We start from the raw sequence: 22,093 nt of genomic DNA, 5'->3' as shown, positions 1-22,093 counted from the left end.
AGCAAGATGTATGAGACAGGCGAAATACCCTTAGACTTCAAGAAGAATATAATAATTCCAATCCCAAAGAAAGCAGGTGTTGACAGATGTGAAAATTACCGAACTATCAGTTTAATAAGTCACAGCTGCAAAATACTAACGCGAGTTCTTTACAGACGAATGGAAAAACTAGTAGAAGCCGACCTCGAGGAAGATCAGTTTGGATTCCGTAGAAATGTTGGAACACGTGAGGCAATACTGACCCTACGACTTATCTTAGAAGCTAGATTAAGGAAAGGCAAACCTACGTTTCTAGCATTTGTAGACTTAGAGAAAGCTTTTGACAATGTTGATTGGAATACCCTCTTTCAAATTCTGAAGGTGGCAGGGGTACAATACAGGGAGCGAAAGGCTATTTACAATTTGTACAGAAACCAGATGGCAGTTATAAGAGTCTAGGGACATGAAAGGGAAGCATTGGTGGGGAAGGGAGTGAGACAGGGCTGTAGTCTATCTCCGATGTTATTCAATCTGTATATTGAGCAAGCAGTAAAGGAAACAAAAGAAAAATTCGGAGTAGGTATTAAAATCCATGGAGAAGAAATAAAAACTTTGAGGTTCGCCGATGAAATCGTAATTCTGTCAGAGACAGCAAAGGACTTCGAAGAGCAGTTGAACGGAATGGATAGTGTCTTGAAAGGAGGATATAAGATGACCATCAACAAAAGCAAAACGAGGATAATGGAATGTAGTCAAATTATGTCGGGTGATTCTGAGGGAATTAGATTAGGAAGTGAAACACTTAAAGTAGTAAAGGAGTTTTGCTATTTGGGGAGCAAAATAACTGATGATGGTCGAAGTAGAGAGGATATAAAATGTAGACTGGAAATGGCAAGAAAAGCGTTTCTGACGAAGAGAAATTTGTTAACATCGAGTATAGATTTAAGTGTCAGGAAGTCATTTCTGAAAGTATTTGTATGTAGTGTAGCCATGTATGGAAGTGAATCATGGACGATAAATAGTTTGGACAAGAAGAGAATAGAAGCTTTCGAAATGTGGTGCTACAGAAGAATGCTGAAGATTAGATGGGTACATCACATAACTAATGAGGAAGTATTGAATCGGATTGGGGAGAAGAGAAGTTTGTGGCACAACTTGACGAGAAGAAGGGATCGGTTGGTAGGACTGTTCTGAGGCATCTAGGGATCACCAATTCAGTATTGGAGGGCAGCGTGGTGGGTAAAAATCGTAGAGGGAGACCAAGAGATGAATACACTAAGCAGATTCAGAAGGATGTAGGTTTGCCATAGGTACTGGGAGATGAAGAAACTTGCACAGGATAGAGTAGCATGGAGAGCTGCATCAAACCAGTTTCAAGACTGAAGACCAGAACAACAACAACAACAAATGCAGAGGAAGATTATCCGCAAAAATAACAAAGTTTTAGGTGGAGGTAGCCATGTTTGTATTCCAGAAGAAGCAACAAATTAAAGGCAAAAACATTCTGTCAGCGCAATGAAGCAGGCAAAAGAAACAGACGCTACAGTTTCATAAATTTTCATTGAAGAAGTACGGCAGTTCTTCCACTGAGACTATAACTTAGTCATATCATTACTATCATACAGAAGTGCAAAACAATGGTTACAACGCATTGCGTAAAAACATGTAGTAATTACTCCAGATCCCACCTGTTCTGGAGGAACATTCTTCCAAGAAAATAATGTACTGATTTATGGTAGGAATGTTTTACCTGCAGATGATAACAGGGGACCGAATGACAGAGAAAACGGAAAAGCTTGTTTATCAGACTTCGAATCGTTATTTGTGGATGGAACGTTCAAGAGTTCGCGCAAGCAGTCTGGACAGTTGTTTATACTCCACGGCTTGGGAGGAAACAAAAACCATTCCAGTTGTTTACGCTTTTCAATCAAATAAAAAGTGAGAAATGTATGGAAAAATTTTAAAACTATTAAAACGAGCGTGCCTGGATGGAATCCCGCATCTCTGATGATGGACTTCAAATTGTCATCATCCAAGCCGCTAACAGTTTGTTTCCTGGAACAGAGGTTACTGGTTTCAATTATCATTTTAATCAATTTGTGCGGATAGAAGTTCAATCTTGCGACCTTGTTCTAGTCTATAAGGAAAACGAGGAAATACACTGTCACATAAGAATGTGTTCTGCTCCAGCACAACTCCCCTTGGAAATGTTGGATGATGGTTGCCTGTGTGTTCAGGAGAGACACGCCTGACAACCAAAAGCTTCCGGACTTTTATGACTATTCAGTGAGAAATGGCTTGATAACGAACACATGTCAAGAGAGATGTGGAAGTTCAGTGGAAGGCGCGATCGCACTAATAAGGTCTCAGAAGGATGGAGCCGAAGGATAAATACATTAATATCAAAAGTTCATCCATGTTTGTACGCATAAGTGAAAAATCTTCAGGAGAAGCAGAATATCTCAGATACCAGTTTGACCGCCTAATTTTAAACTTTGATGGGAAAAGAGGAAAAAATCAGCAATGAAGACTGACGAAACGACTAGAAAGGATTTAAAGGAACTTCGAATAGTTGGGACCTTAAAATCATTTCTGACCTGTGAGGTCCACACACAAAAGTTACAATAACGACTAAGACGTCAGAAGCATTGAAAAAATTGGAAATATTAAAAATTAGTCTAATGTAATCATTGGTAATCTTGTAAATATGGTAAATACATTTAACGGGGAAAGAAAAGAGACTACCTTCTGGTGGTGTTCCCTGGAAACGACACAAAGTGGGCTAAATGTCATTTGAAATTTGTAGCCGGCCGGAGTGGCCGAGCGGTTCTAGGCGCTACAGTCTGGAACCGCGCAACCGCTACGGTCGCAAGTTCAAATCGTGCTCAGGGCATGGATGTGTGTGATGTCCTTAGGTTAGTTAGGTTTAAGTAGTTCTAAGTTCTAGGGGACTGATGACCTCAGAAGTTAAGTCTCATAGTGCTCAGAGCCATTTGAACCACTTTTTTGAAGTTTGTAAAATGTGGTTTAATGAACCTAAAATGTCACGCCTTTTTTAGGGAATAATCGCTGCATTCGCTTAGAGAAGTTGATAGAATCAAAATCTGTATGGACGGGCCCTGGTACAAAATCTCTGCAGCGCAAACGCAGGCAAATAACAAGGAGTTAAATCCATACTTTCCCCCACCGTCAGAAGATGAGAAGACCAGCATGAAACTGGGAAAGACAAATAAATTATTATAAAAAAGTGATTGGTCGCAGTTTTGCAACCTTTGAACATCTGTCTAGTGACACATGACCGCAGTACGTCTGTTGAGGATGCGGCTAGCAGGGCAAGAGCCCGCTTGCCGCCTGTCTTGTGAACGCTCGCTGTAAAATGAGACGGTCAGAAGTCGTTACGTAGCGCAGCACGGCCGACTGGTAGCTGGGGAGAAGTGCAAACAATGTGCTGCCTTCAGAGGAACGGCTATAATTAGGTACGGGGTAGCGTTAGATACGAACGTACAGTTTAGACGGCGCGGTGCTTAAGGGGAGACTCAACCCAAAAATTTAACTTTCGTTCTACTTCGCTGATAGTAATCAAATTTTAAAATCGTGTCTGTTATGTAAAAACGTAGCTATAACTAGATTTGAAGTTCATAGCTTCATTGGTTATCGAGTTCTGAATTTTTAATATGATTTAAATTGTATTCTTGAAAATCAATTCCCGTTACTCACACCACAATTTTCACATGTAGGATTTTGTAGCTATATTCACAAGACCTAAATTCAATTTTTCTGTGTATTAAATTTATGAGAAATATTAATAACTTGTTTTCAGTGTTTGTGTCAAATTTCAGCCTTTATTTTTTTAATTATAAATACGTGAATGTGATGATAGTGTAAACAAATTACATTTTCCATAATATAAATGTACAGAAGTATGTAAACACGTCAAGAATTCTTCCTGCAAAAATTTTGTTCAGCTTGGTTAATATTTATCATAAAAACGTTGGCACTCAGAAAAAATGAACTTATGGTAAAATTTATTTTAACATTGTTTCAAAAAATTAATTTTGCTACATGACATATACTCTTTAAAATTCACCGGACCGTAACGTTTTCCCTTTCTGCTTATTTGAGGCTTCTTCTTGTAATTTCAAGACCAAGGTAACCTTCTTCTTGATTTTTCTGAATAAAAATATACTCTCAGTCTTCTTGAGAAGGTGCAGCGATACAGACATCTGATTGCAAGCCAATGCATTTTTTCTTGGAGCTTGTTGACTTTACTGAACAGGACTTCAGTGGTATTCCCTAAATTTGTATTTGCATAGTCAACAGGCAAAGTAATTGACTTCCAACGACTGGCTGCCAATTGTTTCGCTTCAGTTTTCCTGGAAATCTTGCAGCTTTGTTATTCCTAGTTTGAGTTTCTGCTAAGGTTGGAGTAAAGATGATTCTGTTTGATGATGACATAAATCAAAAGTTATCTTTGGTATCTTTCGGTCTGTCACACCTCCTTATGCTGTCAGTATTTCAAACATTTCTTAGACGTACTTATAAATCGAATACAGCCGACCCGTTTTCGGATGTAAGAGTAAACACCCCAAATATATGAAATAGCCCTTAATTTTTTTGGAATAAATTGAAGTCCTAGGGCGGAGTCTTCCCTTAAAATGGAGAGTAGCTGTTTTTAAAGGGATGAAAAGTAGTATGATGCTCGGGTTAGAAACTTCAAAGCTGTCAGACACATCAGCAACTAAATATCAGCGCAGGATGTATGCGATGGTGTCTTGATACGCCTAGTGTTCTATTAATGTGCTTCAAAACCTTAAACACGACGAAAAATTCAGTTTGCAGCAATATTACAATAGATTTCCAGGCAAAAGATAATGGACATTTGGAAGGTGAACAGCGAGAAGCCGAAGCGCAGGAAAAATAACATCAGCTTTTAAGCAGTATGACTCAATAAAGTATTCATCGCACAAGAGCAGCGAAACAAACGTCTCAATAATTTTCCCAACGTTTTCACTACAAAAATACATTTTTGTTTTCAGAAGTAACTCTCAACGGGTGAATCTACAATTAGATCAAGCTACCATACTGCTTTCCAGTTTGGAAAGGATTGCGCAGTTTCATTGATTTTCAGGTTGGCAATGTGGAAACTCTGCTGCAGCTAGAACTTATAATGTAGGTTAATTCTTACAAAGAAGAAAATAGCAACCAGCCACTATTATAATACTTTGTAAGAATTAACCTACATTAATTGTACACAGCCACGGTCTCACCATGTCATTTTTAGACGAAATAGCATAGAACTTATACACCTTCAGTATGACGTTTGCGTGATTATTTTAATACAAAATTAGTCTCGTAGACTTCTGTTTACCTAAAATACATTTTCAGCACTTTACTAGTCTGCAGGTACGATTACGTCGATATTTAGGCTTTCACTTACGTGCTGATTTTTTACGCAATGAAGAGAGCGAAGTTGACCCATAGGCTCACTGGCAGGCTTCAACGTAAGAGCTTGTCTTCAAATTACCATTACTCGAAAAGTGGTAACAGACATTGATCCTTGAGTGAAAATCAAAATAAGTAATATACATTGGCATTCGTGTTTTTTGTGGCCGCGCGGGATAGCCGTGCGACCTCAGGAGTATTGCCACGGTTCTCGCAGCTTCCCCGTCGAAGGTTCGAGTCCTCCCTCGGGCAGGTGTGTGTGTGTGTGTGTGTGTGTGTGTGTGTGTGTGTGTGAGTGTTGTTCTTAGCATAACCTAGTTTACGTTATATTAAGTAATGTGGAAGCCTAGCGACCGATGACTACAGCAGTTTGGTCTCGAACGAACTTATCACAAATTACAAAAAAAAAAATTGTTTTTATGTTTAACGTTTACATAAGATTGTAACGAAATACAGATTTGTAGTCGTCCTAAAGCGGCAGTTATAAGGGTGCAATAGTGGTAAGGAATATCATGTTTCTTACTTACCTGTCCCATGTTCAGTTCATCATCAAGATATTACAGAGAGACATTGAATTTCATTGTCATTTGTCATTAATACAACGGCCTTAAAAATGAATTTGCCACGAAACGCGTTAGTGAGCCAGCCTGAAGCTGTGGTGTGAGCGCGAGCTAGCTCACTGAAACAAACTGTGCAGAAATGCTTAGCACACTTGTAGACCTGCCTGTCAGAAGCCGGTTAGCCCGGCGAGAGCCCCAGGCTCCGTGTAAGTGTCACTTCGTGCAAACGACACTCTGTGCAAGAGTTCCAGCCCCTATTGGTGTCCCACCTCAACTTGTGACAGAATCAACAAACAGGCCAATGACTACATAAGTATACTTGTGTTCTGGTTGCAAGTGGCAGATACCACCTACTCCCACAAAATCCAGTTGACACTGTTCCGACAGAGGTATTTCACTTCGCTGCAAATACGGCAACCACACAGACTTAAAAATTCGCTCTGGGGACAGTAAATCACACGGTAAACACATCAGAATTTGCTTAGACGAACTTTTAAACTGAGAAAAAAAACCGAAGGAAATAAGAAAAACTCAAAACACACTACATTAGTACTGCCAGTGAAATATAGAATGCGTGACGCCAGCTCATCAGTATCGCTGTTCACATACAAAATTTTCATCAGCCCTATTCTTGAATACGAAATGTACGTGTGGATTATGTGACTTAGGACAAATTTTGGAACACGTGAGGCAACACTGACCCTACGACTTATCTTAGAAACTAGATTAAGGAAAGGCAAACCTACGTTTCCAGCATTTGTAAACTTAGAGAAAGCTATTGACGATGTTGTCTGGAATACTCTCTTTCAAATTCTAAAGGTGGCAGGGGTAAAATACAGGGAGGAAAGGCTATTTACAATTTGTACAGAAACCAGATGGTGGTTATCAGAGTCGAGGGACATGAAAGGGAAGCAGTGGTTGGGAAGGGAGTGAGACAGGGTTGTAGCCTCTCCCCGATGTTATTAAATCTGTATATTGAGCAAGCAGTGAAAGAAACAAAACAAAAATTCGGAGTAGGTATTAAAATCCATAGAAAAGATATAAAAACCTTGAGGTTTGCCGATTACATTGTAACTCTGTCAGAGACAGCAAAGGACTTGGAAGAGCAGTTGAATGGAATGGATAGTCTCTTGAAAGGAGGATATAAGATGAACATCAACAAAATCAAAACGAGGATAATGGAATGTAGTCGGATTAAGTCGGGTGATGCTGAGGGAATTAGATAGGGAAATGAAACACTTAAAGTAGTAAAGGAGTTTTGCTATTTGGGGAGAAAAATAAGTAATGGTGGTCGAAGTAGAGAGGATATAAAATGTAGATTGGCAAGAGAAATTTGTTAACATCGAGTATACATTTAAGTATCAGGAAGTCGTTTCTGAAAGTATTTGTATGGAGTGTAGCCATGTATGGAAGTGAAACATGGACGATAAACCGTTTGGACAAGAAGAGAATAGAAGCTTTCGAAATGTGGTGTTACAGAAGAATGCTGAATATTAGATGGGTAGATCGCCTAACTAATGAGGAGGTACTGAATAGAATTGGGGAGAAGAGGAGCTTGTGGCACAACTTGACTAGAAGAAGGGATCGGTTGGTAGGACATGTTCTGAGGCGTCAAGGGGTCACCAATTTAGTATTGGAGGGCAGCGTGGAGGGTAAAAATCGTAGAGGGAGACCTAGTGATGAATACACTAAGCAGATTCAGAAGGATGTAGATCGCAATAGTTACTGGGAGATAAAGAAGCTTGCACAGGATAGAGTAGCATGGAGAGCTGCATCAAACCAGTCTCAAGACTGAAGACCACAACAACAACAACAACAGTACAAACCAGGAAGATCATGTCTAAGAACATGAACAGCTGGTTATTTCGCACATGACTTCCCTGCCGGTACACTACAAGAAGACCTTGACAACAGGAAAATACTGGACAGAATTAAAGAACAGTGCACCAGATTTGGTTTCAATAGATTAATGCACGCAGATCCGACGATCGTTGACTTCCCTCTCTTCATATGCATTTACCCGCCTCACATCATTCTGAAAACCACATCGGCATTACTTAACCAGTAACTCTCTGACAGCTAACAACAGAGTCGTCTGTAGCAAACAACAAGAAGATAACAAGATACAGAATGCCTGGACATCAGGTTAACAATTGCAGCTGAGCTTCTAACTGAATGGAGACCTTTTTTCAGCCTTAAGGCAAATGTCGGGATTCAGTAATGCAATATGAACTTGTTCCTCCCACCAACATGCTTCACCTTTCATTAAATTGATCAAAATGGAAAAAGTACGCAAATTTAAAGAAGAACAGTCCCACCAAAGCACAACAGTAACTGGCTGAAAAGGGTTCTGACCTCATGCAGCCCATCTCTCTCACAGATGGAGAAAACGAAATTCGGATTGAGTAAATGTGTCGAAGTGTGATTTTCAGAACGTTGGAGCGGACAGTGTGGCGAACTTTTTTTCAACGTTCATAGCTAGCGAATCAGACGATTTTTTAAAACATTAAATTAATTTCATTTTCAGGGCATTGTAAATATCATTTGAAGAGCACATCAGCGACATAGCATGTGTAAGACTTCGACAAACAGTAATAAATAACAGCACCGCAAACCACTCTCTCGTCGTCAAGAGAAAAGGCCCTACATACATCTGGCTTATTGTGCCAAAGGTAAGCAGATCGATGTTGTGTATTGAACCGGGGACCTAGAAACGACGGAGAGGGTGTAACCGTCAGTGGTTCACAATCCCACAACAGGCCACAGCAGTCCATGAACCCCACCGCCACCCCACACCGAGCCCAGGATTAGGACCCCCCAAAAACGTCTCATACCAGACGCGTGGAACCCCAAATGTTTGCGTGGTAGAGTTATTATGGTGTACGCGTACGTGGAGACAGTGTTTGCGCAGCAGTCGCCGACACAGTGTAACTGAGGTGGAATAAGAGGAACCAGCCCGCATTCGCCGAGGCAGATGGAAAACCGTCTTAAAAACCATCCACAGGCTGGCCGGCACGCCGGACCTCGACACTAATCCTCCGGGAGGATTCTTGCCGGGTACCGGCACGCCTTCCCGCTCGAGAAGCAGCGTCTAAGGCCGGGCGGGCAAGCATACCGGTAACTCTGGTACGGTCCGTGTGTTTAACTGTGCGGTTGAAGCTCACCAAACTGCTCTCTGCTGTTATTGTGACCAGACAAGGTGCTCGGACTTTCATAATGTATATGACAGTTAAAAATGAGGATATAGTGTTTGTTTATGGTGAATGTCGCCACAGACCAGTGTTGCGGTTGTACACTAAAAGGTACCCTTTTCGTCTTTCCAAACGTTATAAAAAAAACTCAAGAACCTAAATGAGAGCCAAGCAGAAATAGGAAATGACGAGAGAAATGCAACCGACATTTTAGCAGCAGTAAAACAACCTGCGTGGCACTACGAGCCAGCCTGAAATTATTTGGTGAATACCACATTACGTCGTCTTTCATCCTTTCCAAATTCACCTTCGTCTACTCCTTCACTGCAATGACTTTGTAAGGTTTTTTTATTACACAGAAAATTGTAAGTTTGGGTAATATTTTGGATGTCAAGCGGAAAAGTAAAGCTTTAATAGCATCTGAGTTATAGGGGCAACATCACGGCAAAAAACGTTGAGCTGTGAGACACTGTTAGAAGAACATTTGTTAGTGAGTGGAGTGCAGTCTTGGAGAGAGACAGTGTGTGTGTATGTGTGTGTGTGTGTGTGTGAGAGAGAGAGAGAGAGAGAGAGAGAGAGAGGAGCAGTCGGGCTGTACCTTGTAATGGAATAAGATGTGTGTAGCCTGTGCTGTGAGCCGGCAATAATTTTCTTACATTATTTTGCACGTATCGAGAGATACTTCGTAAATTAGTTCAGAAGACTTCATAAGGTACAGTGAAGGTGCATTTGCGAGACGTCAATGCGTAGTAGTTAATTTGGTCTTGGATTTAAAATTGTACATTTTTATGATAACGTAACAATGTGTGATCCACTGATTTCTCTTTTAAGATGGACAGCGTATGTGTTTGCAAGAGAGTAAAGGACACTTGTTCAGGTTTTTTCCACTATTAATGTAACCTGAATTTCAATATTTCAAGTGTTAAAATATTTTATCTTAGTGATGTAAAGTTTTGTTAATATACTTACATTATTGTTTTTCAGTCAATCAGAATTCGACTCTTTACTTCAAGTTTCACATGTATAATTTTGCGTTTCCGAGTTTTTCAGTAACAGAACTTTAATTGACAATGATCATTGCAGGAAAGAGATTTATTAGCACAGTAGTTTTGTGGATGTCTTTATAGTTTAAAGCACGCATTGCACACCGCTTTGCAAGTAGTTTGATTCTTTACTTTTTTCACCGGCATAGCAGCAGCAGCCGCAGTAATTTGTAGGTAGCGGCAGCACAGCGTTCATTCATTACGCAAATAGGTAGGCCATTTACAATTTATATGTGATACAATTAACGTTCAACAGCGACGTACTTTTCAGGTTTGGCAGTTATGATAGTTATTTATATTTCACTATTTTCTCGCAGCCAGATTGCTAGTATTATGGCTAAGAGGGTAGTTTCCTTTAATATAACAGAACAGACTACTCTCGCCACGAGCGTTGCAGTAGACAGTTTAATGTTGCATTTATGATTAGCTATTGCATTGCTGGTCAATTTTCAAGAATTACGAGGTCACTTAAGAACTTGAACACAAGCTTAACTGTTTCTCTAATCACAAGTTCAATTTCACATTATCACATCAGAAATATAACTGTACATTACCATACAAAAAAACTAATCACTCACTCTTAACTTTCAGAATCAGTTACAATTTTCCGAATGCTCCCTACGAAATGTGCATTCAGATGCGAAGTTTTATACAGGGTAAGGTTTTTCGGAACAAATATCATTTACAAACCACGGGCACATCAGTAATACCAATATGCAGTACATTTCGGTTCAAAAAACCCGCTCAATGGGAGCAGTCGATAAGCAAAGACCTTGGTGACTATGTGGTCACTGTTCGTTGTTTTATTGATGGTACGCTACAACAGCCACAAGTATCTATAGCTCTTGATATACAGTCGCAGCTATCAGCAAAACGACAGGCAAAAGGTAGTCGAAGGTGGTACATTATGAAAAGATCGATGATTGAAGCATAGAACTTCCTGCGTTCCACCTATGTGAAAGATGTTCTCGAGAAAATTTTGATCATACGTAAAATCATTAAGCAGATAAAAGGCTTCTATTTAGTCAGAATCAGTTACAGTTCTCCGAACGCTCTCTACGAAATATGAGTTACGATGCGAAGTTTTATGTAGGGTACGGTTTTTCGGAACAAACGTCATTCACAAAACCACCACGTTGACCAGTCTGTTGCGGCAATAGAAGACAAAATTACATGCCAGTATCCTTAAAAATGGTAAGCTGCCCAGTTTTTGAGCATATTCAAAATTCGAATACAATAAATTTGTTTGAGGCAGAAAAGCTTCTGTCCACAAATCAGCACGGATTTAGAAATCATCGCTCGTGCGATACTCTGACAGCCCTTTTCTCATGTATGATCGGAAACAAGAACATTCCATATTCATAATTTCCAGAAGGCATTTGAGACGATGCCCCATAGCAGACTGTTAACGAATGTCCGAGTGTACGGAAAGGGCTCCCAGAAATGTGAGGAGCTGGAAGACTTCTTAATCAATAGAACCCAATACGTTTACCTCGACGGCGAGTGTTCGCCAGAGACAAGGGTACAGCCAGGGGTGCCGCAGGGAAGTGCAATAGGACTACTATTGTTCTCTCTACGGACAGGGCAGAACAGCAGTCTGGAACTGTTCGCTGATGACGCTGAATTCACGAAAATGTGGTGTCGTTGAGTGATTGTGGGAGCATACAGACCGACTCAGATAGAATTTTTATTTCGTGTCATGAACGGCAGCTTGTTCTAAATGTTCGTGTACAATATTGGTGCTGTGCTGTCATGTCGATTAAGTATCTCGGAGTAACGCTGCAAAGCGATGTGAAATGGAAGGAGGACGTAAGGACGGTAGTAGGGAAGGCGAATGGCCGACTTCGGCTTATTGCGAGAAAGGGAGGAAGTATGGGCGTAACGTCTCGTCGACATCGAGATCGGTTTATTGGAATAATCGTGACAAAGTGTAGGTATTTCGCGTGTAGAACACAAGTGCGACACATTCTTGAGTGCTGCTCGAGTGTTTGGGATCCCCACTACGTCGGATTAAAGACGAACATCGAAAAAATTCAGAAACCTACTGCTAGATTTATCACTGATAGATTTGATCAACACGCGAGTATTGTAAAGATGCTTGGTGAACTCAAATTTTCGCGGTACATTACTGAGAAAATTTAAAGAACCGACATTTGTATCTCACTACAAAACGATTCTATTTTGTACATTTCGCGTAAGGCGTGTAGGCAGCATTTCTTCCTCGCTCCATTTCTGAGTGGAATAGGGGCGTGGTAGCTTGCGGAATGTGTATGTAGAGGTATAAGCTGGTGAATATCTTGTCCAATGCGCACACTAACTACAGACGTTATTAATGGAACATTTAGACTTCGCTGAATCAGTAGTTTGGAAACAGGCTTAACATATCTGTAGTTTTGCCTTCAGCAAAATTTAAAACAAGAAGTCTATAAAGGATACCGACTACTCCGATGACAGGGAAGGCCATACAACACGGGCCTGTGCTGCACTGGTTCTAGACGAATTATTATTTTCGTTTTACTTGCCACAGTCATGCGTTTTCTCAGAAAGTACAACATGCTCCTCCCAAACTTTATATATATTCTTTCGCTACGACCACGATTTCGGCTTACAGTACCACTTATAGTGAAAGTGGCATTTTAACACGAAATCACAACCCTGAGAAAAAGAAATGTAATAACAGTCCAGAAGAACTCCGCCAACCGGCGTCCTAAAGGTTCTAGGGTTGCCTGTCAGAAGCCGAATAAAGGATAAATGATACAGAATTAATACCTCCTTTTCATTTTTTATAAAGTTGTTTCAGCTGGCTCTGCTGATAGTATCACGTAAGGACCCTTTCCCAGGATTACGGTGAAGCCCACAACGGCCAGCTAAGATGGACTTCGTATGACGGAGCTGGAGAAGGAGGCAGCTCCTGGTCTAAGGCTCAAATGGACAGAGGGCATGACGGTTCCACATGTTAGTGGTGGTACCCCGACAGCACTGTTCCACACCTTAGCGGCTGCTGAATCAATAATATTCCAGGCTAATAACTTGGTTTATTTTGCGAATTCAAGAATGACTCTAGATTTCTCTACTACATACAGCTTCAAATCGCAAAATGGAAGGTTCACATAATGGGTGCACTACTCCAGGTGGTATGAGGAATTCACTATTACATCTTCTAATGAAATTGGACCGACGGTCCTGGTTAGTTCCCGTGTTTGCGGTGATGAAGCGATCGACTATATTAAAAGTCCTTCACAGTTTTAGTTCAAGAGGAAGTACTGCTTTGGAGAATTAAATGTAAATTATCTTCTGAAAATTGGAAAACAGAAAGAACTGGAATCATCTTTACAGAAGAACCATGTACAAATTTGAGCAGGGCAGGAAACTAGAGTCTTCGATTAGAATATAGTTGACACTCAATTTTACAGAATGATGTTAAACTGCCAATATTTGGAACAGCATTTCATGTAAGTAAAAAAGTCGTAGATAATACAACAGAATTTACGTCGAAATCAGAATTAACGTGCACATTAACAATAAACTGCAAGAATAAAATCTATACGCTTATAAATTGTCCTATACCTATAAACAATGATAACAGAAGACATTTGCAAAAAGTAAATAAATTTTCAGATCTTTTAGAATCTAAAATCTCCAACATGTCTAAAAGCAACGTTAAAATACTTCTCGGTGACTTCATTGCGCAGGATGGGAAGGAAAAAAAATTAAGAACATTGTAGGCGCATATCCAGAATACTTAGGAACAAACCGAAATAGTGAAAGACTGATCAATACACAAAACTGATGTCCACACATTTTCGCAGACTACCCGAAAAGCCAAAACTTGAATATCTCCAAATGCAAGCCCAGGAGCAGGATCACACTGACCATATCCAGAAGGAATATCGTGGAAATTATGAGTGTCAAAGTATTGATACGTGGGCAATTTGATTCAGACCATTATATCTCTGAGATAAAAATGCGATTTATCCTATCTAAAACTATAAACACAACCAAGAAAGTAATCCGATACAACTACATTACAGCTAATATTACAACTGAATACGTAAAAAATTTAAAGCAGAAACTGAGACAACAAAACAAGGTGAATTGGCATGAACTTCAGATACAAATTATTAAGACAGCAGAGAATACTTTACAACTGTCCAAAGGATAAAAAGAAGACGTGATGAAACGAAGACTGTGAAGAAGCACTAAAACAAAGAGCTCAAAACTGGGGAAAACACAGATGTTCAAGAAATGAGCAAGGAATTAGACAACAAATAAAAGAAACATCAAAAACAAGCCCAAAAATCAAAATAGCTTTCAAAAACAGAGATTATGGAAATACAAGAACATTTTACCAAAAATACTACTAGAAATTTTTACCAAACTTTTAGACATATATCAACTACAAAGGACTTGTTTCAGAGAAGAAACTGGCAAAATAAGGTTAAATAACAAAGAAAATTTAGAAATGCTAGGAAAATGTATGACAGGCTCTTAAACTGTCCAGTTCCAATAGTTACATTGAAACTTCCAATAATATTACAAAATCTGTAGGAAGATTTCCCAGCAACAGACCACGAAATGCATGAAGCTATCAAATCACCAAAAACAACTAAATAAGTGGTAAAGACTCCATTACAGCAGAATTACTAAAACAGTCATAGCCAAAGATTATAAATAATATACAACTGCTTTTTGAGACATTTGGAAAACTTAAAAGATTTCAAAAGAGTGGAAAATAGCGTTAATCCATGCACTACATAATAAAGGAGACAAACAAAACGTCAATAATTACAGGAGTCTGATGTCTACCAGAAGCATAGAAAATATTATCAAATATTCTCCTGGGCAGAGTTGTAGAAAATTTAGGCAAACAATTGGGATAACATCAGCGAGGTTTTCGAAAGGACAGATACTACAGAGAACACATTTTTCACTTAAAATCAATAATTCGCCACAGAGTGTTAACCTTACAATAGTATCATTTATTGATTTAAAAAAAGCATTTGATTTTGTAGACAGAGAAAAACAGACAAAATCATTAGAGAATTTGCTGTTAAAACAAAATAAGCAAATGTGATTCACGAAACTCTACCGAAGGCGATATGTAAAGCTAAATTTATGGGAGAGCTATCTCAACCTATTGAAATAAAATCTGGTGTTAGGCAAGGGGATGGTTTATCACTTTTTCTGTTTAACTGCATTCTAGAAAAAATTGTAATGTATTGAAATTTGAAGGTAAGGAATCACAAAATTGAGCTCATAATTCTAGGAAGAAAAACAAGTGGAATTAAGGTGAACTGCTTAGCTTTTGCAGATCATTTTGAAATACTTTCAGAAAATTTGACAGACACAGTTATTCAAATAAATCTTCTGGAAAAAATAGCAACTAGAAGTAGTCTCAAAATTTCAGACGACAAAAATTATGACAACCATGAAAAAAGTCAGAGTGAGTAAATAAATTCAAATATCCTGGAGAAACTATACAACAGAATTGACTAGAAAAACTTTCAGTAGATGCAGGAGTTAATAAATTGGGAAGGGGATACGATCTGACAAAGATTTTTAATAACAAGAAATGCATATCTAGAAAAGTAGAAGTGAAGCACTTTTCCACAGTGGTGCGACCATATTCTTTATATGGATGTGAATGTTAGCTGGACAGAACAGAGGTACATGAAAGATTGATAGTTAGAAAATTGATGGGTACAATACAAACTACAGATGGCTGAAAAATGAAAGATAATGTGTAGCTCTACAAAAATATAGAGGAAATACCAGAAGTAACGGCTAAAAGAAGATAATTTTTTTTTGTCAGCTCTACCAAATGAATAGGAACCGGCTCACGAAACAAATATTGCTGTATTTCTGGGAGAAGAAATCGATAGAAGCATGGATTACAGAAATAAGGAAAGATCTAGATAGCAAGAGCATCAAAGAGTTAGAAATAACAGACACAATTTTTTTAGGAGTACCACACAAAAGATTTTAATTTAGAAGGCTTTCAATGCAGAAGAAATAAGAAATTTGGAACAACGTGGACAGAAAAGAGGAAAAGATAACATGAAGAGAAGATGAAGGAGTAATGACAAAATAGAAAATAGAAAGGAAAGAAGGGGAATTGAAGTTCTCCCGTGATCATAGTTGGTCAATACGAAAAAAAAGAAAAATCCGACCAGAAAGAAAATATTTTCCTTCCTAAAAGTGTAGACAAAATTCAACGTACAACGTTGGTTGCCTGGAATCGCTTTATAGAACGAATCAATGCTCAGGGTCTTCATTTTGGGCACTGTGAGATGTTGGTTGAACAGTTTAGCATACCCTCAAGATGCTAGAAACCCGATGCCCAGTGACCTAAGGGAAGGGGAAACTGCCCACTAGATTATGCAAAATTAAGAGAAAAATGTCACGCAATTGACAAGTCTTATTAAATGAGAAGTACTAGGGCTGGCTCTATTAAGCATGAAAGTATAGGTACTGCACCTCAGGAAGATATGCTAATGAGGGGATGCATCAAATTATGAAAGTAAACGAGCAATCACTATAAAAATTTGGTATATTGCCCCAAGACCTTAAAAAATCTGATTTACCGAATAAAGCAGAAAGTGCCGGTGATAAGCTACAGCCATGTTCATATAGATCCCCTTGGTTTATCGGTGTGTCTTCTGATATAGAATGGTTAGTCTTTATTCTTATTTTTGCATCTTCATTCAGGCTTTCTATCACGCTTATTATTTACTGAAGTACCTATTCCTATGTAATAAGCTCCATAGAATTTCCCTATGTACATGTTCGAAGGCTTTCTCTAAGTCTATAAACGCGATATGTGTTACTTTATTGAACTTCCTTTGTTTTCATACAATTTGTAATATGCAAGTTGATGATATTATTGAAACATGGAAACAACAGATTGATCTGGGCTTGAGATTATTTCATAAGATATTTTTTAATACTATACTTTTCGCAGACGACCTTGAAATTGTACAGGATAAGGAGACTTCGCTACAGAGATCCATCTATAGATCGAACCAAATTTCTGAAGAATGTAGTATGAAAATATCAATTCCAAAAGCAGAAGCGATGGCTTTCAAGGGGGTAAAATAGCTGAGAACTAAGATCATAATACTAAACAAAACCATTGAACAAGTTTGTCACTTCATTTACCTTGGGAAATTATAAGCTACCAGAGTGTACTCGACATTGATACGAACTGTAGAAATATTAAATGAGATGCGGAACATTCAATAGAACATTGAAAAATGAAGTGGGAAAAGACACAAAAATCAGGTTTTGTAAAGTAATGACCCCTCACAAATTGCTATTTGGAAGTGAAAGATGGACGACTACTAAAAAGCAAGAAAGTAGAATCCAAGGGGCGGAAATGAAATTTCTAAGAGGAGTGGAGGGCTATATAGGATTAGATAGACTAGAAAACGAAGACATAAGAGCAGGGCTTGTGATATATCCTATAAATGAGATGATTAAATATAATGGACAAAGCTGGCTAGAAATTGTACAAAGAATGCCAGATTCAAGACTACGAAAACAAGCCTTAAAATTTAAACCTTTTATAGAATATCTGTAGAGAGACCAAGAAAAAGATGTTTGGATGCTTAGACGATGAGACGGTTCTATGGCCCAGACCACATTGAAAGAAGAAGAAGAAGACCCACCAAATCAAGAATACAAGCATTTAATAAGGAGATAAGGGGACAAGAGACTGAGAACACCAACCATACCACTGGGACAAAAGTAAGGACATATGAAGGTATAATACGAAACACGACTACAGCTAGTGAATGAGAAAATGGTTAGTGATTTAAAGAAAGATCTCTGGAAAAGCGAGAATGAGAACCATTACTTTCACTAAAGCACATGATGGATCCAATTAGCTGGCTGTGAACGTTAAATGTGTGCAATGAAACGCTGATGCAAATTAACTAGCTTCACAACCGCCTCGCCTTGATGGCTGCATCGACAGCACATGCTTACCATATTTAAACGGTGCGAGTGTGGAAGACGAGCGCAGTAGCGGCTGTAAATTCTGAGTCAGCCTGGCCTTAGTACTGTTCAGTGCATCGGAGGCATCTCTCTCTGTCAATATCTTCTGTGACTTCCTAAGGTGTAGTACGTTCTCAACGACGTCTTTGAAGCATGTCTCCTCTTCGATCTCCCTACTGCAAGTCTGTTCTTCGATCTCCCTGAAGCAAGTAACTTCTGACGTTGTTAAACTTAGCTGGTTCTGGGAGTTCCGAAATCTAACAGAGCTAGCTGCAGCAGATCTTGTGAGATTTGAGCAATAATAATTTTATAAACAAGTTGAGCAGTTTCGTACACTCTCAAAAAGGTATGGCACGGTAAGGAAGGCAGAAAACCTCTTCTGCTATATGACTGATTCCCAGCCAGGGCCAACCAAAAGCCTTGCATATATGCGCAAGTGGGAAATCGCCCATTCTACTGAAATGTTACTGTGAGCCAATCACCGAACCCTTTACTAGGATTCGAACAAACATTCCTGCGTGGCATGGCAGCATCTAATGGCTGGTCCCAGGATCAGAAGCTCTTTGTTTCCGCCTGGTCTTCAGAACTTATCTAGCTAGAAGGATTCCTTTTAGTATCCTGCACAATACAGCTTTCATGGAATGCAGGCCTGTCTCTCCAGCATTCCTACTGTGCGGGCAAGAAAGACTGCCATTTCCTCGTTGTATATCTGTTTGAAGAAGGCTTTCAGCGCCAAACAACTCCGAACCTCCTAATTTAACTTCCCTGTTACGAACCAGCTAAACAAAGCCGCCAAGGCTGCAGAAATAACAGGTCTCCCTTACTGTATTAAGAGGAAAAGAGATGAAGAAGTGCAATCATTTGCAGCAGCAAATATTGTCTGCAGTTTTCATGAACCGTTAAGGAATTGAGTATATTGTCTCCTGGGATCTAAATTATAGAACTTGTTTAAGTGACAGTTTTGGCATAAACTAACACATAACAAGTTATAATAAATTCACGAACCATGATTTAGATCTAGTTCCAATAAACAAACTCACTAAGTTGGGGCAGTTATCGAACCTTCATAGATCATACGGGCTCCTAGCGATGTTTGGAGTCCGTATCGTGAAGTGTGACGGTTTCTTTAAGCTTTGAGAAGATTCGAGAGGTCTGGAAATACTCTGAGGTGTTGTTCATGAATCCACACAATTGCAGGAAGTTTTGTCCACGCGGGGGGTGGCACATTGTCCTATTTATATGTTCCATCCACGTAAGGAGACACAACAGGTAAGTACCCAGGTTAATATATAATGCCACAAAAATGTTCCCAACATTCTATTCTTGCTCATAATTTCCCTACATTGCATTCTTTTACAGTGGCTCAAGAAAAGAGGACCCTTCAGAGATGGCGGCTCATCTCCAATTACCAGTCAAGCCATCGCTGGTCGTTCGTGAACTGTCGATAAAATGAACACCATCTGTGAGCTTCAGAGGTCCGTACATAACATGATTTTGCTAGCATGTCGAGTACATAGGAGTTTCTTTGTTGTCTCGTTTATGTGAATAGTAAATTGTGTAGGCGACTTGTAGCTAGTTCGTTAGCCCTTATCCGCCGCCTTTGACGTCAAAGGCGAGTGGAGCTCCGCACGTTCCAGAATGATTATCCAGAATCTTATTAATTCTTTCTTTATACTCTTGAATTATAAGGGCGCGTGACCATTTTACATACTACAATTTAGAAATGCTGCCCATTTTGGACGGTAAATCTGACAACCATCGTTCTCCGAATCATCGGGCGACAGACACCCACCATCTGGCCGCAATCAAATACACTGATCCAGTCTTCCCATCCTGTGTCTGTTAGCCACGGTGACGGCCAGTGTATGCCACACGACATCCCAGTCTCGTGCCACTCTTATTCCATTCGCCACGTGCGCAGGAACGCTGCTTCCGTCCGGCGCTGCAGCTGGCCATAGTTCTATGGTTCACGAGTGTGATGCGTGTGGACGAGAAAAAGCGAGAACTCCAGACCTTCAGGACGGAAACTGCGCATCAACGGTCCAGCCTTGGCCCGGGGTTGATCGCCAGCTCGTCTGTCGTGGCGGGCCACCGCTTGCCAGTTGTATTTCGGCCGCTCCGAGAATACAGCTGGCACGTTTTGCGAGAGATGCGCGTCATTCTGACGCTGGGAATACCCAGCTCTGCATCCGCCCAGACGGCGTCGCGCCTACTCTCGTCCCAATATTAAAAACCAGCAGGTGGCCTCGCACCTGCTCACTCTTTCATTCAGACCTCTCCGTGCCAAGCAAGTTAAGCGGTGCACGTCTGCTGAACTTACTAGAATATACTACGTCTTCATTTATAGAATTTCACAAGACTACATCATCGGACAAAAATTATTCGTGCATCTATTTGTGGACATTAGATTGTGACCACACTTCACCTTTATACCGGCTTGACATATGCTGGGAACATTATCAATGAGGTATCTACGTCTATAGAGGAATGCCCGCTTGTTATACTCAAGGGTCGAAACCCCACAAGTAGTGATGTTGGATGCTGAGATCTGGAGCGAAGTCGACGTACTAAGTACCCCAGATGTGTTCAATTGAATTCGCATTGGGACTCTGAGCAGGCCAGTCTATTTTAGGAGTGTTGTTGCTCACACTGATAAGGAGAAGGGACTTGTTAGGACATGAGGGAATGACTTTCGTGGTACTAGAGGGAGCTGTAAAGGGCAAAAACTATGGAGAAAGACATCCAGCAAATAACTGAGGACTTAGTTTGGAAGTGATGCTCAGAGATGAAGAGGTTGCCACAGGACAAGAATTCGTGGCGGATAGCATCAAACCATTCAGAAGACTGATGCCGCCCACCCCCCCCCCCCCCTCCTTCCCAAAAAAAATTGTTTACAATTCATTGCTGCTTTATGACAGCCCCATTGCCTTGCTAATACAGTCATCGTTTCCGAACTGTTCCTCTACTATAGGCAGTACACGATACTCACACTCTTTCACATCTAATGTTTTGTTAATCGCAATAAGATGACCACACTCTGACCACGAAAAAGACCTCTCCACCGCAACTACATCTCCGCCGTACTTCAGTGCTGGTGCTAAACATGAGTTCTCCAGGCATCGCTTGCATGGGGTTTCCAGAGGCCATAACGTGATTCACCACGCCAGATCACTCGATTCCTGTCATCCACTCCACAGTGACGTCGCTCTTTACACCAGCTCAATCTATGTTTAGCAATAATTACAAACAAAGTGTGGGCTGTGAGGAGCAGCTGGCCCATGTAGCCCATTCTTTTTAACTTCTTAGGCATAGTCATTGTGCTGGCTGTGCTCCTGTTACCGCTTTGTAACTCACGAGTGATTCTTTCCACTGACCTCAAGCGATATTTTACAACCACCGCCCGCAATGCTCGACGATATCTGTCCATCAGTTCTGCTTGATTGTGGTTTAGCTGTTGCTGTTCCTTCCGCGTTCCCATTTCACAGTCTTGGCACCAAAAACAGTCGACTTGGGCTACTACAGAAGGATTGAAATCTTCCTGATGAACTTGTTACTCAGGTGACATCCAGTGACAAGTTTATCTACGAAGTCACTAACCTCTCTTTACTTATCCCATGTGCTGTTACTGCCTCTCTGCTGATTACACAATGCTCCCCGCCTCCTTTCATACAGGAATTTTTCCTCGGGGGACATTTTGCGGTCGATTTCGTATTAAATACAGGTGCACGAATGCTTTTGGTCACATGATATCTTGTAGACGAGGCGAAGTAGAAACTTGGGGTTAATTTAAACTTTCGAGCAAGACTACAAGGCTTTTGTAATGTACACATGGACACTGAAGCGACAAATGAAAATTTGTACCGAGGCCAGCATTACAAGACGG

Source organism: Schistocerca gregaria, chromosome 3 (genome assembly GCF_023897955.1).
Source record: "Schistocerca gregaria isolate iqSchGreg1 chromosome 3, iqSchGreg1.2, whole genome shotgun sequence".
NCBI classification, from domain to species: Eukaryota; Metazoa; Arthropoda; class Insecta; order Orthoptera; family Acrididae; genus Schistocerca; species Schistocerca gregaria.
This window is presented reverse-complemented; position numbering follows the sequence as displayed.